This window comes from Schistocerca gregaria, chromosome 3, assembly GCF_023897955.1.
Source record: "Schistocerca gregaria isolate iqSchGreg1 chromosome 3, iqSchGreg1.2, whole genome shotgun sequence".
Classification (NCBI taxonomy): Eukaryota; Metazoa; Arthropoda; class Insecta; order Orthoptera; family Acrididae; genus Schistocerca; species Schistocerca gregaria.
The window spans coordinates 33909274-33937129 of NC_064922.1; the positions used below are offsets into that span (position 1 = coordinate 33909274).

At 47.0% G+C, this 27856-nt stretch overlaps 31 non-coding genes across 31 annotated transcripts; all 31 read left to right on the plus strand.

Moving 5' to 3' along the window:
* The first annotated feature begins 384 nt into the window (after positions 1-384).
* Trnae-cuc (transfer RNA glutamic acid (anticodon CUC)) lies at positions 385-457 on the plus strand. Its single transcript has one exon. It is a non-coding gene; the product is annotated as a tRNA-Glu (tRNA).
* Positions 458-795: 338 nt separating this feature from the next.
* Positions 796-867, plus strand: Trnat-agu (transfer RNA threonine (anticodon AGU)). The gene has a single exon. It is a non-coding gene; the product is annotated as a tRNA-Thr (tRNA).
* Positions 868-1401: 534 nt separating this feature from the next.
* Positions 1402-1474, plus strand: Trnar-ucg (transfer RNA arginine (anticodon UCG)). The gene has a single exon. It is a non-coding gene; the product is annotated as a tRNA-Arg (tRNA).
* An 839-nt stretch (positions 1475-2313) lies between these two features.
* On the plus strand, positions 2314-2385 carry Trnat-agu (transfer RNA threonine (anticodon AGU)). The gene has a single exon. It is a non-coding gene; the product is annotated as a tRNA-Thr (tRNA).
* Positions 2386-6792: 4407 nt separating this feature from the next.
* On the plus strand, positions 6793-6865 carry Trnar-ucg (transfer RNA arginine (anticodon UCG)). Its single transcript has one exon. It is a non-coding gene; the product is annotated as a tRNA-Arg (tRNA).
* A 452-nt stretch (positions 6866-7317) lies between these two features.
* Trnak-cuu (transfer RNA lysine (anticodon CUU)) lies at positions 7318-7390 on the plus strand. Its single transcript has one exon. It is a non-coding gene; the product is annotated as a tRNA-Lys (tRNA).
* Positions 7391-7728: 338 nt separating this feature from the next.
* Trnat-agu (transfer RNA threonine (anticodon AGU)) lies at positions 7729-7800 on the plus strand. Its single transcript has one exon. It is a non-coding gene; the product is annotated as a tRNA-Thr (tRNA).
* Positions 7801-8304: 504 nt separating this feature from the next.
* On the plus strand, positions 8305-8377 carry Trnar-ucg (transfer RNA arginine (anticodon UCG)). The gene has a single exon. It is a non-coding gene; the product is annotated as a tRNA-Arg (tRNA).
* A 452-nt stretch (positions 8378-8829) lies between these two features.
* Trnae-cuc (transfer RNA glutamic acid (anticodon CUC)) lies at positions 8830-8902 on the plus strand. The gene has a single exon. It is a non-coding gene; the product is annotated as a tRNA-Glu (tRNA).
* A 338-nt stretch (positions 8903-9240) lies between these two features.
* On the plus strand, positions 9241-9312 carry Trnas-acu (transfer RNA serine (anticodon ACU)). Its single transcript has one exon. It is a non-coding gene; the product is annotated as a tRNA-Ser (tRNA).
* A 537-nt stretch (positions 9313-9849) lies between these two features.
* Positions 9850-9922, plus strand: Trnar-ucg (transfer RNA arginine (anticodon UCG)). The gene has a single exon. It is a non-coding gene; the product is annotated as a tRNA-Arg (tRNA).
* Positions 9923-10374: 452 nt separating this feature from the next.
* On the plus strand, positions 10375-10447 carry Trnae-cuc (transfer RNA glutamic acid (anticodon CUC)). Its single transcript has one exon. It is a non-coding gene; the product is annotated as a tRNA-Glu (tRNA).
* A 338-nt stretch (positions 10448-10785) lies between these two features.
* Trnas-acu (transfer RNA serine (anticodon ACU)) lies at positions 10786-10857 on the plus strand. The gene has a single exon. It is a non-coding gene; the product is annotated as a tRNA-Ser (tRNA).
* A 511-nt stretch (positions 10858-11368) lies between these two features.
* Trnar-ucg (transfer RNA arginine (anticodon UCG)) lies at positions 11369-11447 on the plus strand. Its single transcript has one exon. It is a non-coding gene; the product is annotated as a tRNA-Arg (tRNA).
* A 2369-nt stretch (positions 11448-13816) lies between these two features.
* On the plus strand, positions 13817-13888 carry Trnat-agu (transfer RNA threonine (anticodon AGU)). Its single transcript has one exon. It is a non-coding gene; the product is annotated as a tRNA-Thr (tRNA).
* A 516-nt stretch (positions 13889-14404) lies between these two features.
* On the plus strand, positions 14405-14477 carry Trnar-ucg (transfer RNA arginine (anticodon UCG)). The gene has a single exon. It is a non-coding gene; the product is annotated as a tRNA-Arg (tRNA).
* An 862-nt stretch (positions 14478-15339) lies between these two features.
* Trnat-agu (transfer RNA threonine (anticodon AGU)) lies at positions 15340-15411 on the plus strand. Its single transcript has one exon. It is a non-coding gene; the product is annotated as a tRNA-Thr (tRNA).
* Positions 15412-15900: 489 nt separating this feature from the next.
* Trnar-ucg (transfer RNA arginine (anticodon UCG)) lies at positions 15901-15973 on the plus strand. Its single transcript has one exon. It is a non-coding gene; the product is annotated as a tRNA-Arg (tRNA).
* A 452-nt stretch (positions 15974-16425) lies between these two features.
* Positions 16426-16498, plus strand: Trnak-cuu (transfer RNA lysine (anticodon CUU)). Its single transcript has one exon. It is a non-coding gene; the product is annotated as a tRNA-Lys (tRNA).
* A 940-nt stretch (positions 16499-17438) lies between these two features.
* On the plus strand, positions 17439-17511 carry Trnar-ucg (transfer RNA arginine (anticodon UCG)). The gene has a single exon. It is a non-coding gene; the product is annotated as a tRNA-Arg (tRNA).
* Positions 17512-17963: 452 nt separating this feature from the next.
* Trnae-cuc (transfer RNA glutamic acid (anticodon CUC)) lies at positions 17964-18036 on the plus strand. The gene has a single exon. It is a non-coding gene; the product is annotated as a tRNA-Glu (tRNA).
* A 338-nt stretch (positions 18037-18374) lies between these two features.
* Trnas-acu (transfer RNA serine (anticodon ACU)) lies at positions 18375-18446 on the plus strand. Its single transcript has one exon. It is a non-coding gene; the product is annotated as a tRNA-Ser (tRNA).
* Positions 18447-18957: 511 nt separating this feature from the next.
* On the plus strand, positions 18958-19036 carry Trnar-ucg (transfer RNA arginine (anticodon UCG)). The gene has a single exon. It is a non-coding gene; the product is annotated as a tRNA-Arg (tRNA).
* Positions 19037-20493: 1457 nt separating this feature from the next.
* Positions 20494-20566, plus strand: Trnar-ucg (transfer RNA arginine (anticodon UCG)). Its single transcript has one exon. It is a non-coding gene; the product is annotated as a tRNA-Arg (tRNA).
* A 452-nt stretch (positions 20567-21018) lies between these two features.
* On the plus strand, positions 21019-21091 carry Trnak-cuu (transfer RNA lysine (anticodon CUU)). Its single transcript has one exon. It is a non-coding gene; the product is annotated as a tRNA-Lys (tRNA).
* A 926-nt stretch (positions 21092-22017) lies between these two features.
* Trnar-ucg (transfer RNA arginine (anticodon UCG)) lies at positions 22018-22090 on the plus strand. The gene has a single exon. It is a non-coding gene; the product is annotated as a tRNA-Arg (tRNA).
* A 2369-nt stretch (positions 22091-24459) lies between these two features.
* Trnat-agu (transfer RNA threonine (anticodon AGU)) lies at positions 24460-24531 on the plus strand. The gene has a single exon. It is a non-coding gene; the product is annotated as a tRNA-Thr (tRNA).
* Positions 24532-25047: 516 nt separating this feature from the next.
* On the plus strand, positions 25048-25120 carry Trnar-ucg (transfer RNA arginine (anticodon UCG)). Its single transcript has one exon. It is a non-coding gene; the product is annotated as a tRNA-Arg (tRNA).
* An 862-nt stretch (positions 25121-25982) lies between these two features.
* Positions 25983-26054, plus strand: Trnat-agu (transfer RNA threonine (anticodon AGU)). The gene has a single exon. It is a non-coding gene; the product is annotated as a tRNA-Thr (tRNA).
* Positions 26055-26543: 489 nt separating this feature from the next.
* On the plus strand, positions 26544-26616 carry Trnar-ucg (transfer RNA arginine (anticodon UCG)). Its single transcript has one exon. It is a non-coding gene; the product is annotated as a tRNA-Arg (tRNA).
* Positions 26617-27068: 452 nt separating this feature from the next.
* Positions 27069-27141, plus strand: Trnak-cuu (transfer RNA lysine (anticodon CUU)). Its single transcript has one exon. It is a non-coding gene; the product is annotated as a tRNA-Lys (tRNA).
* Positions 27142-27856: the final 715 nt, after the last annotated feature.

A 27856-nucleotide genomic window follows, 5' to 3' on the forward strand; every position in this document is an offset into this window, starting at 1 on the left:
AATGTTGCTGTTGACCATTTTGTGCTTGGAGATGGTCTTGAGCTTGAATCACACACAACAAGACCGGTGTTTACTAGCGAAATGGTCGACAGAGTGCCCTCACCGCGAGGTTTGACTGGCTCTTGCACATCTAAAACAACGTCGGAAAGTAACTCGTTCGGCTTTTGAGTCACGTCAAGTATGTGTGTTAATTTTGACGCCGCTAGCTCTGCAGATTGTCATGCAATTCCTTTACCTCTCGGAAATGATTATGAAATAAAAGTGAAGTACGTGACGAGTGTGACGTTAGGAAAACATTAGGCAGCATGGAGAGATTCTGTATGGGACCAACCAACCCAAACGAGTACTGTGTGATCTGCTACCCAGCAGGTATCCAACGAGGCAGCACGGCTAGCTCAGTCGGTAGAGCATGAAACTCTCAATCACAGGGTCGTGGGTTCGAGCCCTACGCTGGGCGGAACGGAGTTTTTCTCCGCTGCAGATGTAAATTACCGATTTTCTGATTAACGTGATGTAATGGAAATAGCAACTTTAAAATTTGCCTACGTCTCCATCAGTCGCAAGAAAACTGTATTTGAAGGTGAAGGTGATTTTGTAGACATGTGTGAAAGTCATGTTCTGAAGTGCAGGTGGTTTTGTTTGGAGAGAACATCGGCTACGTGTCAGATGTGTAGCCAAGCAGTAATGGGTCGCCATAGCTGCAAATATTAGTCGAAAATATGAAGTGTTGTCAGCTGAAGTCGGATGATTCAGACGACCGTACGGACGAAGTACGCAAAAGTTCCGCTAGGCCGTGCCTCTTTAGCTCAGTGGTAGAGCACTGGTCTAGTAAACCAGGAGTCGTGAGTTCCATCCTCACAGGAGGAAGACGAATTTTGGAAATCAGTTGCGCGTCATGGCCGTATAGCAAACAGTATCTGTGATGACGAACAATTAGCGAGAGGCGTTTTATTAAGAATTACTCTCAGATGTGATTAAGGCGAATGGCGCAGATAAAGCATTTGCCAAAGCGGTACGGCATAAGGTGGGACGAGGCAGTCTGAATTACATTTTATAGATGTATTTCTCACAAATCTCTGAGCCTCTCGCGGTCGTCGTCGTCGTCGTCGTCGTCGTCGTCGTCGTCGTCGTCGTTGCCGCCGTCGCCGCCGCCGCTTCTGCAGAAGTAGCAAATGGCCATCGTAGCAAATGCGACGAGGGACACCCTGCCATCGATTCCGAATGCGCAATGTGTGTGGTCTTGTTTTCCTGTCTATGTTTGGTCGGTCTCGTAAGAGGTTGAATGTAACGAATGGGTGGGAAAGAGTAAGGGGCAGCGGCTGTGTGGAACGAAAACACAATTACTCAGGGGGTGTGAGCGTTTCGAGATGAGTCGTATATAAGTTGTACTTGGTCGTTAGTGACTGTGTGGCCTAATGGATAAGGCGTCGGACTTCGGATCCGAAGATTGCAGGTTCGAATCCTGTCACGGTCGTGTTTTTCCAGTTCTGAAAAACAAACATACCGTTTTAATGTAGCAATTGTGCAGTACGAAACCGTCTGAATGTTGCTGTTGACCATTTTGTGCTTGGAGATGGACTTGAGTTTGAAACACACACAACAAGACCGGTGTTAACTAGCGAAATGGTCGGCAGAGTGCCCTCACCGCGAGGTTTGACTGGCACTTGCACATCTAAAACAACGTCGGAAAGTAACTCGTTCGGCTTTTGAGTCACGTCAAGTATGTGTGCAGATTGTCATGCAATTCCTTTACCTCTCAGAAATGATTATGAAATAAAAGTGAAGTACGTGACGAGTGTGACGTTAGGAAAACATTAGGCAGCATGGAGAGATTCTGTATGGGACCAACCAACCCAAACGAGTACTGTGTGATCTGCTACCCAGCAGGTACCCAACGAGGCAGCACGGCTAGCTCAGTCGCTAGAGCATTAGACTCTTAATCACGGGGTCGTGAGTTCGAGACCTACGCTGGGCGGAACGGAATTTTTCTCCGCTGCAGAAGTAATTTACCGATTTTCTGATTAACGTGATGTAATGGAAATAGCAACTTTAAAATTTGCCTACGTCTCAATCAGTCGCAAGATAACTGTATTTGAAGGTGAAGGTGATTTTGTAGACATGTGTGAAAGTCATGTTCTGAAGTGCAGGTGGTTTTGTTTGGAGAGAACATCGGCTACGTGTCAGATGTGTAGCCAAGCAGTAATGGGTCGCCATAGCTGCAAATATTAGTCGAAAATATGAAGTGTTGTCAGCTGAAGTCGGATGATTCAGACGACCGTATGGACGAAGTACGCAAAAGTTACGCTAGGCCGTGCCTCTTTAGCTCAGTGGTAGAGCACTGGTCTAGTAAACCAGGAGTCGTGAGTTCCATCCTCACAGGAGGAAGACGAATTTTGGAAATCAGTTGCGCGTCATGGCCGTATAGCAAACAGTATCTGTGATGACGAACAATTAGTGAGAGGCGTTTTATTAAGAATTACTCTCAGATGTGATTAAGGCGAATGGCGCAGATAAAGCATTTTTTTTTTTTAAAAAAAAAAGAACCACCTTTATTAATAATACGACACAACATTAATGTAATTATACAACATCTTAATATATAAATAAGTATGATACAAAAGTCAAATACAAGAAACTATTCCCATACTATTAACCCACCACCTCAAATAATTAGTGGGTCCTTAATACAAACTACTAATTGGCAGTGTATTACTTGTCCGGCACTAACTACGGGCATGATTAATAAGCCACTTGTTAGACTACCTTACATGACTAGCTAGTGTGATCTGCAGTGTTACAGTATGTGCCAGAAGTTATACATACAAACCTACTGTTGTTTAGCCTGCCCACCGAGCTAACCCCAGTGGGCGTGCCCCTGGCACTGGGCTGGCCACGACTTTTACTTCACTGCAGTCCCTACCTTATTTGTATGTTAGTATTTCTAGTTCTTACTTAAGCTACTTTCTACTCAAAAAATAGTTGTGCGATAATTCCAAGTCCGGGTAGTGCACCTGCCATCCTTGTCCGAAGACGCGGCGGATTCCAGCCATGAAATGGCTGGCCAGATCCGCGCCTGGCGGTAGAGCAGGTGCAGCTTGGTCAAGTTCGGTTTGGTACTTGATTAGTTCCTTGCCCTAATAAAGTCCCTCATGACTTTCATCGAGATCTCATTTGCCAGACTGTTGAGGACTTTGAATGTGTCGGCACGCCGCAGCAAGGTATATGTATCTTGGCTAGGAAGTTGCGCTCTAAGTTCATTTGCCACTCCATCATACAACGTGCAGTTGTAGATGACGTGTTCGGGAGTTCCTTCCGGAGCACCACAGTCACACGCTGGTGTCGCCTGTTTACCAAATCGGCAAAGGTATGCCGGATATGGCCCATGTCCTGTCAGGAAGTGCAGCAGACCCCTACTTGGCTGAAAGTATCCCATTTTTAATCTTTCTGCAACATCTGGAAGTAACTCAAAAACTCGTCTCCCTGTTCCTTCCCCTTCCCACTGACTTTGCCATAGTTCCTCCCCCCTTCTCTTGATTGCGTATTTGTCCCCTACTTGCACACCCATGATTTCCCTAGTCTTTTCAATTTTGCCCTTTGTTACCCAATACCACGCTGCCTGCTCCCTAATTTTTATATCAAGGGGATATAATCCCATAATAACTAGCAACGCCCCCCCAGGAGTAGTTCTGTATGCCCCAGCAGACCTTAGTAGCATACTTCGCTGCACCCTCCTCACGGCCATGGCAGGCGCCACCCTCGTGAGCCTGTGTGCCCAGACCCCGCTGGCATACCCTACTAAGGAAGTCAGAATACTATTATGATATAATTTTATAAGGTGGGGGGGTAAGTGAAATCTTTTGTGTCCTATGTTTATTAGGTTATTAAGGATTTCTATCGCGCGCTGTGCAATCATTTCTATGTGCGTCGCGTAATTCCATTTTTCGTCTATTACTACTCCAAGATACCTAGCTTCGCGTCGCCGGAGAACTGGGGCTCCCGCAATCCTGACAGTTGGATTTCTTATCAGACTGCCTTTTAGTAGAAGATATGTTGATTTGTGTGGTGCAATTTTCATTTTTGCCTCTCGGCACCATTCCTGGAGAATTTGCATTGACCTTTCCACTTTTGGCTCTAAGTCTTCTCGGCTAAGGCCACCTACCAGCAAGAGGAGGTCGTCAGCGTAGGCTATCACGTCTAGCACATCTCTACATTGTTGTAACCTGACTAACAGGGGCTCTATGTTTACATCCCAAAAGAGTGGCCCCAGGACCGATCCCTGAGGGCACCCCTTCGTACAGGTCTTACTTACTCTCTCGCTAGGCGATGATAGCCAGACCTCCCTGTCCATGCAATAGCTCCTCAGACAGCCATACAGGGGCCCTGGACACTCCATCTCACGCAAACGCGAGAAGAGCGAGGGCCACCAGAGGTTGTCAAAGGCGCCACTGATGTCCAACATGATGCCTACGACATACTTGTGCGTGGATGAGCCACAGACCTCAGCCGCCAGGGCGATTGCGTCAGACGCTGATCGCCCCGGCCTAAAGCCGAACTGCCTGTCACTCATTCCACGCAGCATCCTATGTGCTGTCAGTCTGTCCGCCAGCAGCCTCTCCAGCAGCTTCCCCATGATGTCTAACAGGCATATAGGTCTATAGGATTTGGGATCCATGGGGTCCTTGTCCTTTCCTTTTTGTATGATCACTACATTTGCAGTCTTCCATACTCTCGGAAATTTCCCAGCTGTGAGACACTCATTGAAGAGCCGCATTAGAGGAGCCACCAGCTGTGGGGCGAGGAACTGTACCACCTCCGCTACAATGCCGTCCGGTCCTGGCGCCTTCCCCTTCTTTAATGATTTGATATGTGCTGCGACTTCTGCTTCAGAGAAAGGGTACACTCTAGTATCATTGGTATATTCTAGAGAATCTTCCCTGCGGATTTGCCTTTGAGAGTCATCATCATCATGTTCATCATCGTCCGGTAGCAGAGTGCGCAGAAGAACTTCAGCAGTTTCCTTCCACGACTCTGTCACTCGGTCTCCATCTCGGATGGTCGAGAGAACCGCGGGGGATTTAACCTTTTCCCTTACGAGTTTGTAGGGAATTCCCCAGGGATCGGTATCGAGCTGATTTAGCACATACTTCTCCCAACTCCTTGTTCTTACTTCCTTTAATTCCCTTTGAAAATTTTCTTTCTCATCTCTGTAACGCTGCAGCCAGTATTGCTTCTCTTGCCAGACGGCACTTCGCTGGTAATACCTCCTCGCCCGTCTAACAGACCGACGCATACCTTCCAGTTCGGCAGTCCATGGTGATGGTGCGGCCGCCACGGCCCTCCTCCTGGTTGGCACGGCGACCTTTACCGCCCTAACGATGGAGCCTACCAGTTCTTCGGCGTACCTGTCGACATCCAGGCCACCCTCAGGCAACGGAGGAACGTCACACTCCTGAGCCAGGCATTCCCAATTTGTCTTATGAAAGTTGTATTGAATCTCCCACCCCAGGTCCCAGCGGCACTCTTCATCTCCTATGCAGAAAGTAATCAAGTTGTGATCGCTTGTGGTAGCGTGCTCTATCACATTCCAGCTGTGGATGAGGTTTATAGCATTCGGTGATGCTAACGTCACATCGATGTTGGTGCCTTGTCCCCCTCCTCCCGCATAGGTGGGGGGGTTCCCTGCTTTATTTACTACCACCAGCTGTGACGCCATTATTGCTTCCTCTGCCCTTTCACCATTTTCGTCCCTGGTGCCGCTGTGCCATAGGGGGGATTTCGCGTTCATGTCTGCTGTGACTATTACCTTACGCCCACGTAACGCCATCATTACCCTAGAGAGATGTTCTATGAAATGTTCGAAATTTCCCCCGTACTGAAAGTACATATTAACAATATATAATATCCCGGCGGGTGACTGCAACTCGATGACGTTACAGTGGCAATCAGAGAGTTGCGCTATTTTTGTGGCTCTGAGGGCCTTATTTGTTATTACTATTAACGCCCTTGGCTCCTCTCCTGTAAAAATGGTTTGCCATGTTTTCGACATGAATGATATTTGCCCGGCCCAGTAGTATGGCTCCTGTAGACAGACTACATCTAGTCTCCTCTCCTCCACTACTTTTCGGAGTTCCTGCATGACCAGCCGACTATTATGAGTGTTTAGCTGCCCTACCGTGATTGAATTTAGGGTTGTCATTAAGGAAAATAAGTGTGAAAGTAACATTCAGGCCATGATTTGTTAAAGTCGAATGCTACTCTACCATTAGCTAGGACAGCCTGTGCATAAATTTCGTCCAGCTTGAACTCTTCACCTCTTCTCTCAAATACTTTCTTCACCAGGTCACGCAGGGCTCCGAAATCAGTGGGAAGATTCACTGACTTCAGCTGTATTCTATCTAAAGCATTTGCCAAAGCGGTACAGCATAAGGTGGGACGAGGCAGTCTGAATTACATTTTATAGATGTATTTCTCACAAATCTCTGAGCCTCTCGCGGTCGTCGTCGTCGTCGTCGTCGTCGTCGTCGTCGTCGTCGTCGTCGGCGCCGCTTCTGCAGAAGTAGCAAATGGCCATCGTAGCAAATGCGGCGAGGGACACCCTGCCATCGATTCCGATTGCGCAAAGTGTGTGGTCTTGTTTTCCTGTCTATGTTTGGTCGGACTCGTAAGAGGTTGAATGTAACGAATGGGTGGGAAAGAGTAAGGGGCAGCGGCTGTGTGGAACGAAAACACAATTCCTCAGGGGGTGTGAGCGTTTTGAGATGAGTCGTATATAAGTTATACTCGGTAGTCAGTGACTGTGTGGCCTAATGGATAAGGCGTCGGACTTCGGATCCGAAGATTGCAGGTTCGAATCCTGTCACCGTCGTGTTTTTCCAGTTCTGAAAAACAAACATACCGTTTTAATGTGGCTATTGTGCAGTACGAAACCGTCTGAATGTTGCTGTTGACCATTTTGTGCTTGGAGATGGACTTGAGCTTGAAACACACACACCAAGACCGGTGTTAACTAGCGAAATGGTAGGCAGAGTGTCCTCACCGCGGGGTGTGACTGGCACTTGCACATCTAAAACAACGTCGGAAAGTAACTCGTTCGGCTTTTGAGTCACGTCAAGTATGTGTGTTAATCTTGACGCCGCTACCTCTGCAGATTGTCATGCAATTCCTTTACTTCTCAGAAATGATTATGAAATAAAAGTGAAGTACGTGACGAGTGTGACGTTAGGAAAACATTAGGCAGCATGGAGAGATTCTGTATGGGACCAACCAACCCAAACGAGTACTGTGTGATCTGCTACCCAGCAGGTACCAAACGAGGCAGCACGGCTAGCTCAGTCGGTAGAGCATGAGACTCTTAATCACGGGGTCGTGAGTTCGAGCCCTACGCTGGGCGGAACGGAATTTTTCTCCGCTGCAGATGTAATTTACCGATTTTCTGATTACCGTGATGTAATGGAAATAGCAACTTTAAAATTTGCCTACGTCTCAATCAGTCGCAAGAAAACTGTATTTGAAGGTGAAGGTGATTTTGTAGACATGTGTGAAAGTCATGTTCTGAAGTGCAGGTGGTTTTGTTTGGAGAGAACATCGGCTACGTGTCAGATGTGTAGCCAAGCAGTAATGGGTCGCCATAGCTGCAAATATTAGTCGAAAATATGAAGTGTTGTCAGCTGAAGTCTGATGATTCAGACGACCGTACTGACGAAGTACGCAAACGTTCCGCTACGCCGCGCCTCTTTAGCTCAGTGGTAGAGCACTGGTCTAGTAAACCAGGAGTCGTGAGTTCCATCCTCACAGGAGGAATACGAATTTTGGAAATCAGTTGCGCGTCATGGCCGTATAGCAAACAGTATCTGTGATGACGAACAATTAGCGAGAGGCGTTTTGTTAAGAATTACTCACAGATGTGATTAAGGCGAATGGCACAGATAAAGCATTTGCCAAAGCGGTACGGCGTAAGGTGGGACGAGGCAGTCTGAATTACATTTTATAGATGTATTTCTCACAAATCTCTGAGCCTCTCGCGGTCGTCATCGTCGTCGTCGTCGTCGTCGCCACCGCTTCTGCAGAAGTAGCAAATGGCCATCGTAGCAAATGCGGCGAGGGACACCCTGCCATCGATTCCGATTGCGCAAAGTGTGTGGTCTTGTTTTCCTGTCTATGTTTGGTCGGTCTCGTAAGAGGTTGAATGTAACGAATGGGTGGGAAAGAGTAAGGGGCAGCGGCTGTGTGGAACGAAAACACAATTCCTCAGGGGGTGTGAGCGTTTCGAGATGAGTCGTATATCAGTTATACTTGGTCGTCAGTGACCGTGTGGCCTAATGGATAAGGCGTCGGACTTCGGATCCGAAGATTGCAGGTTCGAATCCTGTCACGGTCGTGTTTTTCCAGTTCTGAAAAACAAACATAACGGTTTAATGTAGCAATTGTGCAGTACGAAACCGTCTGAATGTTGCTGTTGACCATTTTGTGCTTGGAGATGGTCTTGAGCTTGAATCACACACAACAAGACCGGTGTTAACTAGCGAAATGGTCGACAGAGTGCCCTCACCGCGAGGTTTGACTGGCACTTGCACATCTAAAACAACGTCGGAAAGTAACTCGTTCGGCTTTTGAGTCACGTCAAGTATGTGTGTTAATTTTGACGCCGCTAGCTCTGCAGATTGTCATGCAATTCCTTTACCTCTCAGAAATGATTATGAAATAAAAGTGAAGTACGTGACGAGTGTGACGTTAGGAAAACATTAGGCAGCATGGAGAGATTCTGTATGGGACCAACCAACCCAAACGAGTACTGTGTGATCTGCTACCCAGCAGGTATCCAACGAGGCAGCACGGCTAGCTCAGTCGGTAGAGCATGAGACTCTCAATCACCGGGTCGTGGGTTCGAGCCCTACGCTGGGCGGAACGGAGTTTTTCTCCGCTGCAGATGTAAATTACCGATTTTCTGATTAACGTGATGTAATGGAAATAGCAACTTTAAAATTTGCCTACGTCTCAATCAGTCGCAAGAAAACTGTATTTGAAGGTGAAGGTGATTTTGTAGACATGTGTGAAAGTCATGTTCTGAAGTGCAGGTGGTTTTGTTTGGAGAGAACATCGGCTACGTGTCAGATGTGTAGCCAAGCAGTAATGGGTCGCCATAGCTGCAAATATTAGTCGAAAATATGAAGTGTTGTCAGCTGAAGTCGGATGATTCAGACGACCGTACGGACGAAGTACGCAAAAGTTCCGCTAGGCCGTGCCTCTTTAGCTCAGTGGTAGAGCACTGGTCTACTAAACCAGGAGTCGTGAGTTCCATCCTCACAGGAGGAAGACGAATTTTGGAAATCAGTTGCGCGTCATGGGCGTATAGCAAACAGTATCTGTGATGACGAACAATTAGCGAGAGGCGCTTTATTAAGAATTACTCTCAGATGTGATTAAGGCGAATGGCGCAGATAAAGCATTTGCCAAAGCGGTACGGCGTAAGGTGGGACGAGGCAGTCTGAATTACATTTTATAGATGTATTTCTCACAAATCTCTGAGCCTCTCGCGGTCGTCGTCGTCGTCGTCGTCGTCGTCGTCGTCGTCGTCGTCGTCGTTGCCGCCGTCGCCGCCGCCGCTTCTGCAGAAGTAGCAAATGGCCATCGTAGCAAATGCGACGAGGGACACCCTGCCATCGATTCCGAATGCGCAATGTGTGTGGTCTTGTTTTCCTGTCTATGTTTGGTCGGTCTCGTAAGAGGTTGAATGTAACGAATGGGTGGGAAAGAGTAAGGGGCAGCTTCTGTGTGGAACGAAAACACAATTACTCAGGGGGTGTGAGCGTTTCGAGATGAGTCGTATATAAGTTGTACTTGGTCGTTAGTGACTGTGTGGCCTAATGGATAAGGCGTCGGACTTCGGATCCGAAGATTGCAGGTTCGAATCCTGTCACGGTCGTGTTTTTCCAGTTCTGAAAAACAAACATAACGGTTTAATGTAGCAATTGTGCAGTACGAAACCGTCTGAATGTTGCTGTTGACCATTTTGTGCTTGGAGATGGTCTTGAGCTTGAATCACACACAACAAGACCGGTGTTAACTAGCGAAATGGTCGACAGAGTGCCCTCACCGCGAGGTTTGACTGGCACTTGCACATCTAAAACAACGTCGGAAAGTAACTCGTTCGGCTTTTGAGTCACGTCAAGTATGTGTGTTAATTTTGACGCCGCTAGCTCTGCAGATTGTCATGCAATTCCTTTACCTCTCAGAAATGATTATGAAATAAAAGTGAAGTACGTGACGAGTGTGACGTTAGGAAAACATTAGGCAGCATGGAGAGATTCTGTATGGGACCAACCAACCCAAACGAGTACTGTGTGATCTGCTACCCAGCAGGTATCCAACGAGGCAGCACGGCTAGCTCAGTCGGTAGAGCATGAGACTCTCAATCACAGGGTCGTGGGTTCGAGCCCTACGCTGGGCGGAACGGAGTTTTTCTCCGCTGCAGATGTAAATTACCGATTTTCTGATTAACGTGATGTAATGGAAATAGCAACTTTAAAATTTGCCTACGTCTCAATCAGTCGCAAGAAAACTGTATTTGAAGGTGAAGGTGATTTTGTAGACATGTGTGAAAGTCATGTTCTGAAGTGCAGGTGGTTTTGTTTGGAGAGAACATCGGCTACGTGTCAGATGTGTAGCTAAGCAGTAATGGGTCGCCATAGCTGCAAATATTAGTCGAAAATATGAAGTGTTGTCAGCTGAAGTCGGATGATTCAGACGACCGTACGGACGAAGTACGCAAAAGTTCCGCTAGGCCGTGCCTCTTTAGCTCAGTGGTAGAGCACTGGTCTACTAAACCAGGAGTCGTGAGTTCCATCCTCACAGGAGGAAGACGAATTTTGGAAATCAGTTGCGCGTCATGGGCGTATAGCAAACAGTATCTGTGATGACGAACAATTAGCGAGAGGCGCTTTATTAAGAATTACTCTCAGATGTGATTAAGGCGAATGGCGCAGATAAAGCATTTGCCAAAGCGGTACGGCATAAGGTGGGACGAGGCAGTCTGAATTACATTTTATAGATGTATTTCTCACAAATCTCTGAGCCTCTCGCGGTCGTCGTCGTCGTCGTCGTCGTCGTCGTCGTCGTTGCCGCCGTCGCCGCCGCCGCTTCTGCAGAAGTAGCAAATGGCCATCGTAGCAAATGCGACGAGGGACACCCTGCCATCGATTCCGAATGCTCAATGTGTGTAGTCTTGTTTTCCTATTTTTGGTCGGTCTCGTAAGTGGTTGAATGTAACGAATGGGTGGGAAAGAGTAAGGGGCAGCGGCTGTGTGGAACGAAAACACAATTCCTCAGGGGGTGTGAGCGTTACGAGATGAGTCGTATATAAGTTATACTTGGTCGTCAGTGTGTGGCCTAATGGATAAGGCGTCGGACTTCGGATCCGAAGATTGCAGGTTCGAATCCTGTCACGGTCGTGTTTTTCCAGTTCTGAAAAACAAACATACCGTTTTAATGTAGCAATTGTGCAGTACGATACCGTCTGAATGTTGCTGTTGACCATTTTGTGCTTGGAGATGGACTTGAGCTTAGAACACACAAAACAAGACCGTTGTTAACTAGCGAAATGGTCGGAAGAGTGCCCTCACCGCGAGGTTTGACTGGCAGTTGCACATCTGAAACAACGTCGGAAAGTAACTCGTTCGGCTTTTGAGTCACGTCAAGTATGTGTTTTTATTTTGACGCCGCTAGCTCTGCAGATTCTCATGCAATTCCTTTACCTCTCAGAAATGATTATGAAATAAAAGTGAAGTACGTGACGAGTGTGACGTTAGGAAAACATTAGGCAGCATGGAGAGATTCTGTATGGGACCAAGCAACCCAAACGAGTACTGTGTGATCTGCTACCTAGCAGGTATCCAACGAGGCAGCACGGCTAGCTCAGTCGGTGGAGCATGAGACTCTTAATCACAGGGTCGTGGGTTCGAGCCGTACGCTGGGCGGAACGGAATTTTTCTCCGCTGCAGATGTAAATTACCGATTTTCTGATTAACGTGATGTAATGGAAATAGCAACTTTAAAATTTGCCTACGTCTCAATCAGTCGCAAGAAAACTGTATTTGAAGGTGAAGGTGATTTTGTAGACATGTTTGAAAGTCATGTTCTGAAGTGCAGGTGGTTTTGTTTGGAGAGAACATCGGCTACGTGTCAGATGTGTAGCCAAGCAGTAATGGGTCGCCATAGCTGCAAATATTAGTCAAAAATATGAAGTGTTGTCAGCTGAAGTCTGATGATTCAGAAGACCGTACTGACGAAGTACGCAAAAGTTCCGCTAGGCCGCACATCTTTAGCTCAGTGGTAGAGCACTGGTCTAGTAAACCAGGAGTCGTGAGTTCCATCCTCACAGAAGGAAGACGAATTTTGGAAATCAGTTGCGCGTCATGGCCGTATAGCAAACAGTATCTGTGATGACGAACAATTAGCGAGAGGCGTTTTATTAAGAATTACTCTCAGATGTGATTAAGGCGAATGGCGCTGATAAAGCATTTGCCAAAGCGGTACGGCATAAGGTGGGACGAGGCAGTCTGAATTACATTTTATAGATGTATTTCTCACAAATCTCTGAGCCTCTCGAGGTCGTCTTCGTCGTCGTCGCCGCCGCCGCTTCTGCAGAAGTAGCAAATGGCCATCGTAGCAAATGCGGCGAGGGACACCCTGCCATCGATTCCGATTGCGCAAAGTGTGTGGTCTTGTTTTCCTGTCTATGTTTGGTCGGTCTCGTAAGAGGTTGAATGTAACGAATGGGTGGGAAAGAGTAAGGGGCAGCGGCTGTGTGGAACGAAAACACAATTACTCAGGGGGTGTGAACGTTTCGAGATGAGTCGAATATAAGGTATACTTGGTCGTTAGTGACTGTGTGGCCTAATGGATAAGGCGTCGGACTTCGGATCCGAAGATTGCAGGTTCGAATCCTGTCACTGGTGTGTTTTTCCAGTTCTGAAAAACAAACATACCGTTTTAATGTAGCAATTGTGCAGTACGAAACCGTCTGAATGTTGCTGTTGACCATTTTGTGCTTGGAGATGGACTTGAGCTTGAAACACACACAACAAGACCGGTGTTTACTAGCGAAATGGTCGGCAGAGTGCCCTCACCGCGAGGTTTGACTGGCACTTGCACATCTAAAACAACGTCGGAAAGTAACTCGTTCGGCTTTTGAGTCACGTCAAGTATGTGTGTTAATTTTGACGCCGCTAGCTCTGCAGATTGTCATGCAATTCCTCTACCTCTCAGAAATGATTATGAAATAAAAGTGAAGTACGTGACGAGTGTGACGTTAGGAAAACATTAGGCAGCATGGAGAGATTCTGTATGGGACCAACCAACCCAAACGTGTACTGTGTGATCTGCTACCCAGCAGGTACCCAACGAGGCAGCACGGCTAGCTCAGTCGGTAGGGCATGAGACTCTTAATCACAGAGTCGTGGGTTCGAGCCCTACACTGGGCGGAACGGAATTTTTCTACGCTGCAGATGTAAATTACCGATTTTCTGATTAACGTGATGTAATGGAAATAGCAACTTTAAAATTTGCCTACGTCTCAATCAGTCGCAAGAAAACTGTATTTGAAGGTGAAGGTGATTTTGTAGACATGTGTGAAAGTCATGTTCTGAAGTGCAGGTGGTTTTGTTTGGAGAGAACATCGGCTACGTGTCAGATGTGTAGCCAAGCAGTAATGGGTCGCCATAGCTGCAAATATTAGTCGAAAATATGAAGTGTTGTCAGCTGAAGTCTGATGATTCAGACGACCGTACGGACGAAGTACGCTAAAGTTCCGCTACGCCGCGCCTCTTTAGCTCAGTGGTAGAGCACTGGTCTAGTAAACCAGGAGTCGTGAGTTCCATCCTCACAGGAGGAAGACGAATTTTGGAAATCAGTTGCTCGTCATGGCCGTATAGCAAACAGTATCTGTGATGACGAACAATTAGCGAGAGGCGTTTTATTAAGAATTACTCTCAGATGTGATTAAGGCGAATGGCGCAGATAAAGCATTTGCCAAAGCGGTACGGCATAAGGTGGGACGAGGCAGTCTGAATTACATTTTATAGATGTATTTCTCACAAATCTCTGAGCCTCTCGCGGTCGTCGTCGTCGTCGTCGTCGTCGTCGTCGTCGCCGCCGCCGTCGCTTCTGCAGAAGTAGCAAATGGCCATCGTAGCAAATGCGACGAGGGACACCCTGCCATCGATTCCGAATGCGCAATGTGTGTGGTCTTGTTTTCCTGTCTATGTTTGGTCGGTCTCGTAAGAGGTTGAATGTAACGAATGGGTGGGAAAGAGTAAGGGGCAGCGGCTGTGTGGAACGAAAACACAATTACTCAGGGGGTGTGAACGTTTCGAGATGAGTCGTATATAAGTTATACTTGGTCGTTAGTGACTGTGTGGCCTAATGGATAAGGCGTCGGACTTCGGATCCGATGATTGCAGGTTCGAATCCTGTCACGGTCGTGTTTTTCCAGTTCTGAAAAACAAACATACCGTTTTAATGTAGCAATTGTGCAGTACGAAACCGTCTGAATGTTGCTGTTGACCATTTTGTTTTTGGAGATGGACTTGAGCTTGAAACACACACAACAAGACCGGTGTTAACTAGCGAAATGGTCGGCAGAGTGCCCTCACCGCGAGGTTTGACTGGCACTTGCACATCTAAAACAACGTCGGAAAGTAACTCGTTCGGCTTTTGTGTCACGTCAAGTATGTGTGTTAATTTTGACGCCGCTAGCTCTGCAGATTGTCATGCAATTCCTTTACCTCTCAGAAATGGTTATGAAATAAAAGTGAAGTACGTGACGAGTGTGACGTTAGGAAAACATTAGGCAGTATGGAGAGATTCTGTATGGGACCAACCAACCCAAACGAGTACTGTGTGATCTGCTACCCAGCAGGTACCCAACGAGGCAGCACGGCTAGCTCAGTCGGTAGAGCATGAGACTCTTAATCACTGGGTCGTGGGTTCGAGCCCTACACTGAGCATAACGGAATTTTTCTCCTCTGCAGATGTAAATTACCGATTTTCTGATTAAGTGATGTAATGGAAATAGCAACTTTAAAATTTGCCTACGTCTCAATCAGTCGCAAGAAAACTGTATTTGAAGGTGAAGCTGATTTTGTAGACATGTGTGAAAGTCATGTTCTGAAGTGCAGGTGGTTTTGTTTGGAGAGAACATCGGCTACGTGTCAGATGTGTAGCCAAGCAGTAATGGGTCGCCATAGCTGCAAATATTAGTCGAAAATATGAAGTGTTGTCAGCTGAAGTCGGATGATTCAGACGACCGTACGGACGAAGTACGCAAAAGTTCCGCTAGGCCGCGCCTCTTTAGCTCAGTGGTAGAGCACTGGTCTAGTAAACCAGGAGTCGTGAGTTCCATCCTCACAGGAGGAAGACGAATTTCGGAAATCAGTTGCGCGTCATGCCCGTATAGCAAACAGTATCTGTGATGACGAACAATTAGCGAGAGGCGTTTTATTAAGAATTACTCTCAGATGTGATTAAGGCGAATGGCGCTGATAAAGCATTTGCCAAAGCGGTACGGCATAAGGTGGGACGAGGCAGTCTGAATTACATTTTATAGATGTATTTCTCACAAATCTCTGAGCCCCTCGAGGTCGTCGTTGTCGCCGCCGCTTCTGCAGAAGTATGAAATGGCCATCGTAGCAAATGCGGCGAGGGACACCCTGCCATCGATTCCGAATGCGCAAAGTGTGTGGTCTTGTTTCCCTGTCTATGTTTGGTCGGTCTCGTAAGAGGTTGAATGTAACGAATCGGTGGGAAAGAGTAAGGGGCAGCGGCTGTGTGGAACGAAGACACAATTCCTCAGGGAGTGTGAGCGTTTCGAGATGAGTCGTATATCAGTTATACTTGGTCGTCAGTGACCGTGTGGCCTAATGGATAAGGCGTCGCACTTCGGATCCGAAGATTGCAGGTTCGAATCCTGTCACGGTCGTGTTTTTCCAGTTCTGAAAAACAAACATACCGTTTTAATGTAGCAATTGTGCAGTACGAAACCGTCTGAATGTTGCTGTTGACCATTTTGTGCTTGGAGATGGTCTTGAGCTTGAATCACACACAACAAGACCGGTGTTAACTAGCGAAATGGTCGACAGAGTGCCCTCACCGCGAGGTTTGACTGGCACTTGCACATCTAAAACAACGTCGGAAAGTAACTCGTTCGGCTTTTGAGTCACGTCAAGTATGTGTGTTAATTTTGACGCCGCTAGCTCTGCAGATTGTCATGCAATTCCTTTACCTCTCAGAAATGATTATGAAATAAAAGTGAAGTACGTGACGAGTGTGACGTTAGGAAAACATTAGGCAGCATGGAGAGATTCTGTATGGGACCAACCAACCCAAACGAGTATTGTGTGATCTGCTACCCAGCAGGTATCCAACGAGGCAGCACGGCTAGCTCAGTCGGTAGAGCATGAGACTCTTAATCACAGGGTCGTGGGTTCGAGCCCTACGCTGGGCGGAACGGAGTTTTTCTCCGCTGCAGATGTAAATTACCGATTTTCTGATTAACGTGATGTAATGGAAATAGCAACTTTAAAATTTTCCTACGTCTCAATCAGTCGCAAGAAAACTGTATTTGAAGGTGAAGGTGATTTTGCAGACATGTGTGAAACTCATGTTCTGAAGTGCAGGTGGTTTTGTTTGGAGAGAACATCGGCTACGTGTCAGATGTGTAGCCAAGCAGTAATGGGTCGCCATAGCTGCAAATATTAGTCGAAAATATGAAGTGTTGTCAGCTGAAGTCTGATGATTCAGAAGACGTATGGACCAAGTGTGCAAAAGTGCCGCTAGGACGTGCCACTTTAGCTCAGTGGTAGAGCGCTGGTCTAGTAAATCAGGGCTCGTGAGTTCCATTCTCACAGGAGGAACACGAATTTTGGAAATCACTTGCGCGTCATGGCCGTATAGCAAACAGTATCTGTGATGACGAACAATTAGCGACAGGCGTTTTATTACGAAGTGCTCTCAGATGTGATTAAGGCGAATGGCGCAGATAAAGCATTTGCCAAAGCGGTACGGCGTAAGGTGGGACGAGGCAGTCTGAATTACATTTTATAGATGTATTTCTCACAAATCTCTGAGCCTCTCGCGGTCGTCGTCGTCGTCGTCGTCGTCGTCGTCGTCGTCGTCGTTGCCGCCGTCGCCGCCGCCGCTTCTGCAGAAGTAGCAAATGGCCATCGTAGCAAATGCGACGAGGGACACCCTGCCATCGATTCCGAATGCGCAATGTGTGTGGTCTTGTTTTCCTGTCTATGTTTGGTCGGTCTCGTAAGAGGTTGAATGTAACGAATGGGTGGGAAAGAGTAAGGGGCAGCTTCTGTGTGGAACGAAAACACAATTACTCAGGGGGTGTGAGCGTTTCGAGATGAGTCGTATATAAGTTGTACTTGGTCGTTAGTGACTGTGTGGCCTAATGGATAAGGCGTCGGACTTCGGATCCGAAGATTGCAGGTTCGAATCCTGTCACGGTCGTGTTTTTCCAGTTCTGAAAAACAAACATAACGGTTTAATGTAGCAATTGTGCAGTACGAAACCGTCTGAATGTTGCTGTTGACCATTTTGTGCTTGGAGATGGTCTTGAGCTTGAATCACACACAACAAGACCGGTGTTAACTAGCGAAATGGTCGACAGAGTGCCCTCACCGCGAGGTTTGACTGGCACTTGCACATCTAAAACAACGTCGGAAAGTAACTCGTTCGGCTTTTGAGTCACGTCAAGTATGTGTGTTAATTTTGACGCCGCTAGCTCTGCAGATTGTCATGCAATTCCTTTACCTCTCAGAAATGATTATGAAATAAAAGTGAAGTACGTGACGAGTGTGACGTTAGGAAAACATTAGGCAGCATGGAGAGATTCTGTATGGGACCAACCAACCCAAACGAGTACTGTGTGATCTGCTACCCAGCAGGTATCCAACGAGGCAGCACGGCTAGCTCAGTCGGTAGAGCATGAGACTCTCAATCACAGGGTCGTGGGTTCGAGCCCTACGCTGGGCGGAACGGAGTTTTTCTCCGCTGCAGATGTAAATTACCGATTTTCTGATTAACGTGATGTAATGGAAATAGCAACTTTAAAATTTGCCTACGTCTCAATCAGTCGCAAGAAAACTGTATTTGAAGGTGAAGGTGATTTTGTAGACATGTGTGAAAGTCATGTTCTGAAGTGCAGGTGGTTTTGTTTGGAGAGAACATCGGCTACGTGTCAGATGTGTAGCTAAGCAGTAATGGGTCGCCATAGCTGCAAATATTAGTCGAAAATATGAAGTGTTGTCAGCTGAAGTCGGATGATTCAGACGACCGTACGGACGAAGTACGCAAAAGTTCCGCTAGGCCGTGCCTCTTTAGCTCAGTGGTAGAGCACTGGTCTACTAAACCAGGAGTCGTGAGTTCCATCCTCACAGGAGGAAGACGAATTTTGGAAATCAGTTGCGCGTCATGGGCGTATAGCAAACAGTATCTGTGATGACGAACAATTAGCGAGAGGCGCTTTATTAAGAATTACTCTCAGATGTGATTAAGGCGAATGGCGCAGATAAAGCATTTGCCAAAGCGGTACGGCATAAGGTGGGACGAGGCAGTCTGAATTACATTTTATAGATGTATTTCTCACAAATCTCTGAGCCTCTCGCGGTCGTCGTCGTCGTCGTCGTCGTCGTCGTCGTCGTTGCCGCCGTCGCCGCCGCCGCTTCTGCAGAAGTAGCAAATGGCCATCGTAGCAAATGCGACGAGGGACACCCTGCCATCGATTCCGAATGCTCAATGTGTGTAGTCTTGTTTTCCTATTTTTGGTCGGTCTCGTAAGTGGTTGAATGTAACGAATGGGTGGGAAAGAGTAAGGGGCAGCGGCTGTGTGGAACGAAAACACAATTCCTCAGGGGGTGTGAGCGTTACGAGATGAGTCGTATATAAGTTATACTTGGTCGTCAGTGTGTGGCCTAATGGATAAGGCGTCGGACTTCGGATCCGAAGATTGCAGGTTCGAATCCTGTCACGGTCGTGTTTTTCCAGTTCTGAAAAACAAACATACCGTTTTAATGTAGCAATTGTGCAGTACGATACCGTCTGAATGTTGCTGTTGACCATTTTGTGCTTGGAGATGGACTTGAGCTTAGAACACACAAAACAAGACCGTTGTTAACTAGCGAAATGGTCGGAAGAGTGCCCTCACCGCGAGGTTTGACTGGCAGTTGCACATCTGAAACAACGTCGGAAAGTAACTCGTTCGGCTTTTGAGTCACGTCAAGTATGTGTTTTTATTTTGACGCCGCTAGCTCTGCAGATTCTCATGCAATTCCTTTACCTCTCAGAAATGATTATGAAATAAAAGTGAAGTACGTGACGAGTGTGACGTTAGGAAAACATTAGGCAGCATGGAGAGATTCTGTATGGGACCAAGCAACCCAAACGAGTACTGTGTGATCTGCTACCTAGCAGGTATCCAACGAGGCAGCACGGCTAGCTCAGTCGGTGGAGCATGAGACTCTTAATCACAGGGTCGTGGGTTCGAGCCGTACGCTGGGCGGAACGGAATTTTTCTCCGCTGCAGATGTAAATTACCGATTTTCTGATTAACGTGATGTAATGGAAATAGCAACTTTAAAATTTGCCTACGTCTCAATCAGTCGCAAGAAAACTGTATTTGAAGGTGAAGGTGATTTTGTAGACATGTTTGAAAGTCATGTTCTGAAGTGCAGGTGGTTTTGTTTGGAGAGAACATCGGCTACGTGTCAGATGTGTAGCCAAGCAGTAATGGGTCGCCATAGCTGCAAATATTAGTCAAAAATATGAAGTGTTGTCAGCTGAAGTCTGATGATTCAGAAGACCGTACTGACGAAGTACGCAAAAGTTCCGCTAGGCCGCACATCTTTAGCTCAGTGGTAGAGCACTGGTCTAGTAAACCAGGAGTCGTGAGTTCCATCCTCACAGAAGGAAGACGAATTTTGGAAATCAGTTGCGCGTCATGGCCGTATAGCAAACAGTATCTGTGATGACGAACAATTAGCGAGAGGCGTTTTATTAAGAATTACTCTCAGATGTGATTAAGGCGAATGGCGCTGATAAAGCATTTGCCAAAGCGGTACGGCATAAGGTGGGACGAGGCAGTCTGAATTACATTTTATAGATGTATTTCTCACAAATCTCTGAGCCTCTCGCGGTCGTCTTCGTCGTCGTCGTCGTCGTCGTCGTCGTCGTCGTCGTCGTCGCCGCTTCTGCAGAAGTAGCAAATGGCCATCGAAGCAAATGCGACGAGGGACACCCTGCCATCGATTCCGAATGCGCAATGTGTGTGGTCTTGTTTTCCTGTCTATGTTTGGTCGGTCTCGTAAGAGGTTGAATGTAACGAATGGGTGGGAAAGAGTAAGGGGCAGCGGCTGTGTGGAACGAAAACACAATTACTCAGGGGGTGTGAGCGTTTCGAGATGAGTCGTATATAAGTTGTACTTGGTCGTTAGTGACTGTGTGGCCTAATGGATAAGGCGTCGGACTTCGGATCCGAAGATTGCAGGTTCGAATCCTGTCACGGCCGTGTTTTTCCAGTTCTGAAAAACAAACATACCGTTTTAATGTAGCAATTGTGCAGTACGAAACCGTCTGAATGTTGCTGTTGACCATTTTGTGCTTGGAGATGGACTTGAGCTTGAAACACACACAACAAGACCGGTGTTAACTAGCGAAATGGTCGGCAGAGTGCCCTCACCGCGAGGTTTGACTGGCACTTGCACATCTAAAACAACGTCGGAAAGTAACTCGTTCGGCTTTTGAGTCACGTCAAGTATGTGTGTTAATTTTGACGCCGCTAGCTCTGCAGATTGTCATGCAATTCCTTTACCTCTCAGAAATGATTATGAAATAAAAGTGAAGTACGTGACGAGTGTGACGTTAGGAAAACATTAGGCAGCATGGAGAGATTCTGTATGGGACCAACCAACCCAAACGAGTACTGTGTGATCTGCTACCCAGCAGGTATCCAACGAGGCAGCACGGCTAGCTCAGTCGGTCGAGCATGAGACTCTTAATCACAGGGTCGTGGGTTCGAGCCCTACGCTGGGCGGAACGGAGTTTTTCTCCGCTGCAGATGTAAATTACCGATTTTCTGATTAACGTGATGTAATGGAAATAGCAACTTTAAAATTTGCCTACGTCTCAATCAGTCGCAAGAAAACTGTATTTGAAGGTGAAGGTGATTTTGTAGACATGTGTGAAAGTCATGTTCTGAAGTGCAGGTGGTTTTGTTTGGAGAGAACATCGGCTACGTGTCAGATGTGTAGCCAAGCAGTAATGGGTCGCCATAGCTGCAAATATTAGTCGAAAATATGAAGTGTTGTCAGCTGAAGTCGGATGATTCAGACGACCGTACGGACGAAGTACGCAAACGTTCCGCTAGGCCGCGCCTCTTTAGCTCAGTGGTAGAGTACTGGTCTAGTAAACCAGGAGTCGTGAGTTCCATCCTCTCAGGAGGAAGACGAATTTTGGAAATCAGTTGCGCGTCATGGCCGTATAGCAAACAGTATCTGTGATGACGAACAATTAGCGAGAGGCGTTTTATTAAGAATTACTCTCAGATGTGATTAAGGCGAATGACGCAGATAAAGCATTTGCCAAAGCGGTACGGCATAAATTGGGACGAGGCAGTCTGAATTACATTTTATAGATGTATTTCTCACAAATCTCTGAGCCTCTCGCGGTTGTCGTCGTCGTCGTCGTCGTCGTCGCCGCCGCCGCCGCCGCCGCTTCTGCAGAAGTAGCAAATGGCCATCGTAGCAAATGCGACGAGGGACACCCTGCCATCGATTCCGAATGCGCAATGTGTGTGGTCTTGTTTTCCTGTCTATGTTTGGTCGGTCTCGTAAGAGGTTGAATGTAACGAATGGGTGGGAAAGAGTAAGGGGCAGCGGCTGTGTGGAACGAAAACACAATTACTCAGGGGGTGTGAGCGTTTCGAGATGAGTCGTATATAAGTTGCACTTGGTCGTTAGTGACTGTGTGGCCTAATGGATAAGGCGTCGGACTTCGGATCCGAAGATTGCAGGTTCGAATCCTGTCACAGTCGTGTTTTCCCAGTTCTGAAAAACAAACATACCGTTTTAATGTAGCAATTGTGCAGTACGAAACCGTCTGAATGTTGCTGTTGACCATTTTGTGCTTGGAGATGGACTTGAGTTTGAAACACACACAACAAGACCTGTGTTAACTAGCGAAATGGTCGGCAGAGTGCCCTCACCGCGAGGTTTGACGGGCACTTGCACATCTAAAACAACGTCGGAAAGTAACTCGTTCGGCTTTTGAGTCACGTCAAGTATGTGTGTTAATTTTGACGCCGCTAGCTCTGCAGATTGTCATGCAATTCCTTTACCTCTCAGAAATGGTTATGAAATAAAAGTGAAGTACGTGGCGAGTGTGCCGTTAGGAAAACATTAGGCAGCATGGAGAGATTCTGTATGGGACCAACCAACCCAAACGAGTACTGTGTGATCTGCTACCCAGCAGGTAACCAACGAGGCAGCACGGCTAGCTCAGTCGGTAGAGCATGAGACTCTTAATCACTTGGTCGTGGGTTCGACCCCTACACTGGGCGGAACGGAATTTTTCTCCCCTGCAGATGTAAATTACCGATTTTCTGATTAACGTGATGTAATGGAAATAGCAACTTTAAAATTTGCCTACGTCTCAATCAGTCGCAAGAAAACTGTATTTGAAGGTGAAGGTGATTTTGTAGACATGTGTGAAAGTCATGTTCTGAAGTGCAGGTGGTTTTGTTTGGAGAGAACATCGGCTACGTGTCAGATGTGTAGCCAAGCAGTAATGGGTCGCCATAGCTGCAAATATTAGTCGAAAATATGAAGTGTTGTCAGCTGAAGTCTGATGATTTAGACGACCGTACAGACGAAGTACGCAAAAGTTCCGCTAGGCCGCGCCTCTTTAGCTCAGTGGTAGAGCACTGGTCTAGTAAACCAGGAGTCGTGAGCTCCATCCTCACAGGAGGAAGACGAATTTTGGAAATCAGTTGCGCGTCATGGCCGTATAGCAAACAGTATCTGTGATGACGAACAATTAGCGAGAGGCGTTTTATTAAGAATTACTCTCAGATGTGATTAAGGCGAATGGCGCTGATAAAGCATTTGCCAAAGCGGTACGGCATAAGGTGGGACGAGGCAGTCTGAATTACATTTTATAGATGTATTTCTCACAAATCTCTGAGCCTCTCGAGGTCGTCGTCGCCGTCGTCGCCGCCGCCGCTTCTGCAGAAGTAGCAAATGGCCATCGTAGCAAATGCGGCGAGGGACACCCTGCCATCGATTCCGATTGCGCAAAGTGTGTGGTCTTGTTTTCCTGTCTATGTTTGGTCGGTCTCGTAAGAGGTTGAATGTAACGAATGGGTGGGAAAGAGTAAGGGGCAGCGGCTGTGTGGAACGAAAACACAATTACTCAGGGGGTGTGAACGTTTCGAGATGAGTCGAATATAAGGTATACTTGGTCGTTAGTGACTGTGTGGCCTAATGGATAAGGCGTCGGACTTCGGATCCGAAGATTGCAGGTTCGAATCCTGTCACTGGTGTGTTTTTCCAGTTCTGAAAAACAAACATACCGTTTTAATGTAGCAATTGTGCAGTACGAAACCGTCTGAATGTTGCTGTTGACCATTTTGTGCTTGGAGATGGACTTGAGCTTGAAACACACACAACAAGACCGGTGTTTACTAGCGAAATGGTCGGCAGAGTGCCCTCACCGCGAGGTTTGACTGGCACTTGCACATCTAAAACAACGTCGGAAAGTAACTCGTTCGGCTTTTGAGTCACGTCAAGTATGTGTGTTAATTTTGACGCCGCTAGCTCTGCAGATTGTCATGCAATTCCTCTACCTCTCAGAAATGATTATGAAATAAAAGTGAAGTACGTGACGAGTGTGACGTTAGGAAAACATTAGGCAGCATGGAGAGATTCTGTATGGGACCAACCAACCCAAACGTGTACTGTGTGATCTGCTACCCAGCAGGTACCCAACGAGGCAGCACGGCTAGCTCAGTCGGTAGGGCATGAGACTCTTAATCACAGAGTCGTGGGTTCGAGCCCTACACTGGGCGGAACGGAATTTTTCTACGCTGCAGATGTAAATTACCGATTTTCTGATTAACGTGATGTAATGGAAATAGCAACTTTAAAATTTGCCTACGTCTCAATCAGTCGCAAGAAAACTGTATTTGAAGGTGAAGGTGATTTTGTAGACATGTGTGAAAGTCATGTTCTGAAGTGCAGGTGGTTTTGTTTGGAGAGAACATCGGCTACGTGTCAGATGTGTAGCCAAGCAGTAATGGGTCGCCATAGCTGCAAATATTAGTCGAAAATATGAAGTGTTGTCAGCTGAAGTCTGATGATTCAGACGACCGTACGGACGAAGTACGCTAAAGTTCCGCTACGCCGCGCCTCTTTAGCTCAGTGGTAGAGCACTGGTCTAGTAAACCAGGAGTCGTGAGTTCCATCCTCACAGGAGGAAGACGAATTTTGGAAATCAGTTGCTCGTCATGGCCGTATAGCAAACAGTATCTGTGATGACGAACAATTAGCGAGAGGCGTTTTATTAAGAATTACTCTCAGATGTGATTAAGGCGAATGGCGCAGATAAAGCATTTGCCAAAGCGGTACGGCATAAGGTGGGACGAGGCAGTCTGAATTACATTTTATAGATGTATTTCTCACAAATCTCTGAGCCTCTCGCGGTCGTCGTCGTCGTCGTCGTCGTCGTCGTCGTCGCCGCCGCCGTCGCTTCTGCAGAAGTAGCAAATGGCCATCGTAGCAAATGCGACGAGGGACACCCTGCCATCGATTCCGAATGCGCAATGTGTGTGGTCTTGTTTTCCTGTCTATGTTTGGTCGGTCTCGTAAGAGGTTGAATGTAACGAATGGGTGGGAAAGAGTAAGGGGCAGCGGCTGTGTGGAACGAAAACACAATTACTCAGGGGGTGTGAACGTTTCGAGATGAGTCGTATATAAGTTATACTTGGTCGTTAGTGACTGTGTGGCCTAATGGATAAGGCGTCGGACTTCGGATCCGATGATTGCAGGTTCGAATCCTGTCACGGTCGTGTTTTTCCAGTTCTGAAAAACAAACATACCGTTTTAATGTAGCAATTGTGCAGTACGAAACCGTCTGAATGTTGCTGTTGACCATTTTGTTTTTGGAGATGGACTTGAGCTTGAAACACACACAACAAGACCGGTGTTAACTAGCGAAATGGTCGGCAGAGTGCCCTCACCGCGAGGTTTGACTGGCACTTGCACATCTAAAACAACGTCGGAAAGTAACTCGTTCGGCTTTTGTGTCACGTCAAGTATGTGTGTTAATTTTGACGCCGCTAGCTCTGCAGATTGTCATGCAATTCCTTTACCTCTCAGAAATGGTTATGAAATAAAAGTGAAGTACGTGACGAGTGTGACGTTAGGAAAACATTAGGCAGTATGGAGAGATTCTGTATGGGACCAACCAACCCAAACGAGTACTGTGTGATCTGCTACCCAGCAGGTACCCAACGAGGCAGCACGGCTAGCTCAGTCGGTAGAGCATGAGACTCTTAATCACTGGGTCGTGGGTTCGAGCCCTACACTGAGCATAACGGAATTTTTCTCCTCTGCAGATGTAAATTACCGATTTTCTGATTAAGTGATGTAATGGAAATAGCAACTTTAAAATTTGCCTACGTCTCAATCAGTCGCAAGAAAACTGTATTTGAAGGTGAAGCTGATTTTGTAGACATGTGTGAAAGTCATGTTCTGAAGTGCAGGTGGTTTTGTTTGGAGAGAACATCGGCTACGTGTCAGATGTGTAGCCAAGCAGTAATGGGTCGCCATAGCTGCAAATATTAGTCGAAAATATGAAGTGTTGTCAGCTGAAGTCGGATGATTCAGACGACCGTACGGACGAAGTACGCAAAAGTTCCGCTAGGCCGCGCCTCTTTAGCTCAGTGGTAGAGCACTGGTCTAGTAAACCAGGAGTCGTGAGTTCCATCCTCACAGGAGGAAGACGAATTTCGGAAATCAGTTGCGCGTCATGCCCGTATAGCAAACAGTATCTGTGATGACGAACAATTAGCGAGAGGCGTTTTATTAAGAATTACTCTCAGATGTGATTAAGGCGAATGGCGCTGATAAAGCATTTGCCAAAGCGGTACGGCATAAGGTGGGACGAGGCAGTCTGAATTACATTTTATAGATGTATTTCTCACAAATCTCTGAGCCCCTCGAGGTCGTCGTTGTCGCCGCCGCTTCTGCAGAAGTATGAAATGGCCATCGTAGCAAATGCGGCGAGGGACACCCTGCCATCGATTCCGAATGCGCAAAGTGTGTGGTCTTGTTTCCCTGTCTATGTTTGGTCGGTCTCGTAAGAGGTTGAATGTAACGAATCGGTGGGAAAGAGTAAGGGGCAGCGGCTGTGTGGAACGAAGACACAATTCCTCAGGGAGTGTGAGCGTTTCGAGATGAGTCGTATATCAGTTATACTTGGTCGTCAGTGACCGTGTGGCCTAATGGATAAGGCGTCGCACTTCGGATCCGAAGATTGCAGGTTCGAATCCTGTCACGGTCGTGTTTTTCCAGTTCTGAAAAACAAACATACCGTTTTAATGTAGCAATTGTGCAGTACGAAACCGTCTGAATGTTGCTGTTGACCATTTTGTGCTTGGAGATGGTCTTGAGCTTGAATCACACACAACAAGACCGGTGTTAACTAGCGAAATGGTCGACAGAGTGCCCTCACCGCGAGGTTTGACTGGCACTTGCACATCTAAAACAACGTCGGAAAGTAACTCGTTCGGCTTTTGAGTCACGTCAAGTATGTGTGTTAATTTTGACGCCGCTAGCTCTGCAGATTGTCATGCAATTCCTTTACCTCTCAGAAATGATTATGAAATAAAAGTGAAGTACGTGACGAGTGTGACGTTAGGAAAACATTAGGCAGCATGGAGAGATTCTGTATGGGACCAACCAACCCAAACGAGTATTGTGTGATCTGCTACCCAGCAGGTATCCAACGAGGCAGCACGGCTAGCTCAGTCGGTAGAGCATGAGACTCTTAATCACAGGGTCGTGGGTTCGAGCCCTACGCTGGGCGGAACGGAGTTTTTCTCCGCTGCAGATGTAAATTACCGATTTTCTGATTAACGTGATGTAATGGAAATAGCAACTTTAAAATTTTCCTACGTCTCAATCAGTCGCAAGAAAACTGTATTTGAAGGTGAAGGTGATTTTGCAGACATGTGTGAAACTCATGTTCTGAAGTGCAGGTGGTTTTGTTTGGAGAGAACATCGGCTACGTGTCAGATGTGTAGCCAAGCAGTAATGGGTCGCCATAGCTGCAAATATTAGTCGAAAATATGAAGTGTTGTCAGCTGAAGTCTGATGATTCAGAAGACGTATGGACCAAGTGTGCAAAAGTGCCGCTAGGACGTGCCACTTTAGCTCAGTGGTAGAGCGCTGGTCTAGTAAATCAGGGCTCGTGAGTTCCATTCTCACAGGAGGAACACGAATTTTGGAAATCACTTGCGCGTCATGGCCGTATAGCAAACAGTATCTGTGATGACGAACAATTAGCGACAGGCGTTTTATTACGAAGTGCTCTCAGATGTGATTAAGGCGAATGGCGCAGATAAAGCATTTGCCAAAGCAGTACAGCATAAGGTGGGACGAGGCAGTCTGAACTACTTTTTATAGATGTGTTTCCCACAAATCTCAGAGCCTGTCGTCGTCGTCGTCGTCGTCGAGGCCGCCGCCGGCGCTTCTGCAGAAGTAGCAAATGGCCATCGTAGCAAATGCGGCGAGGGACACCC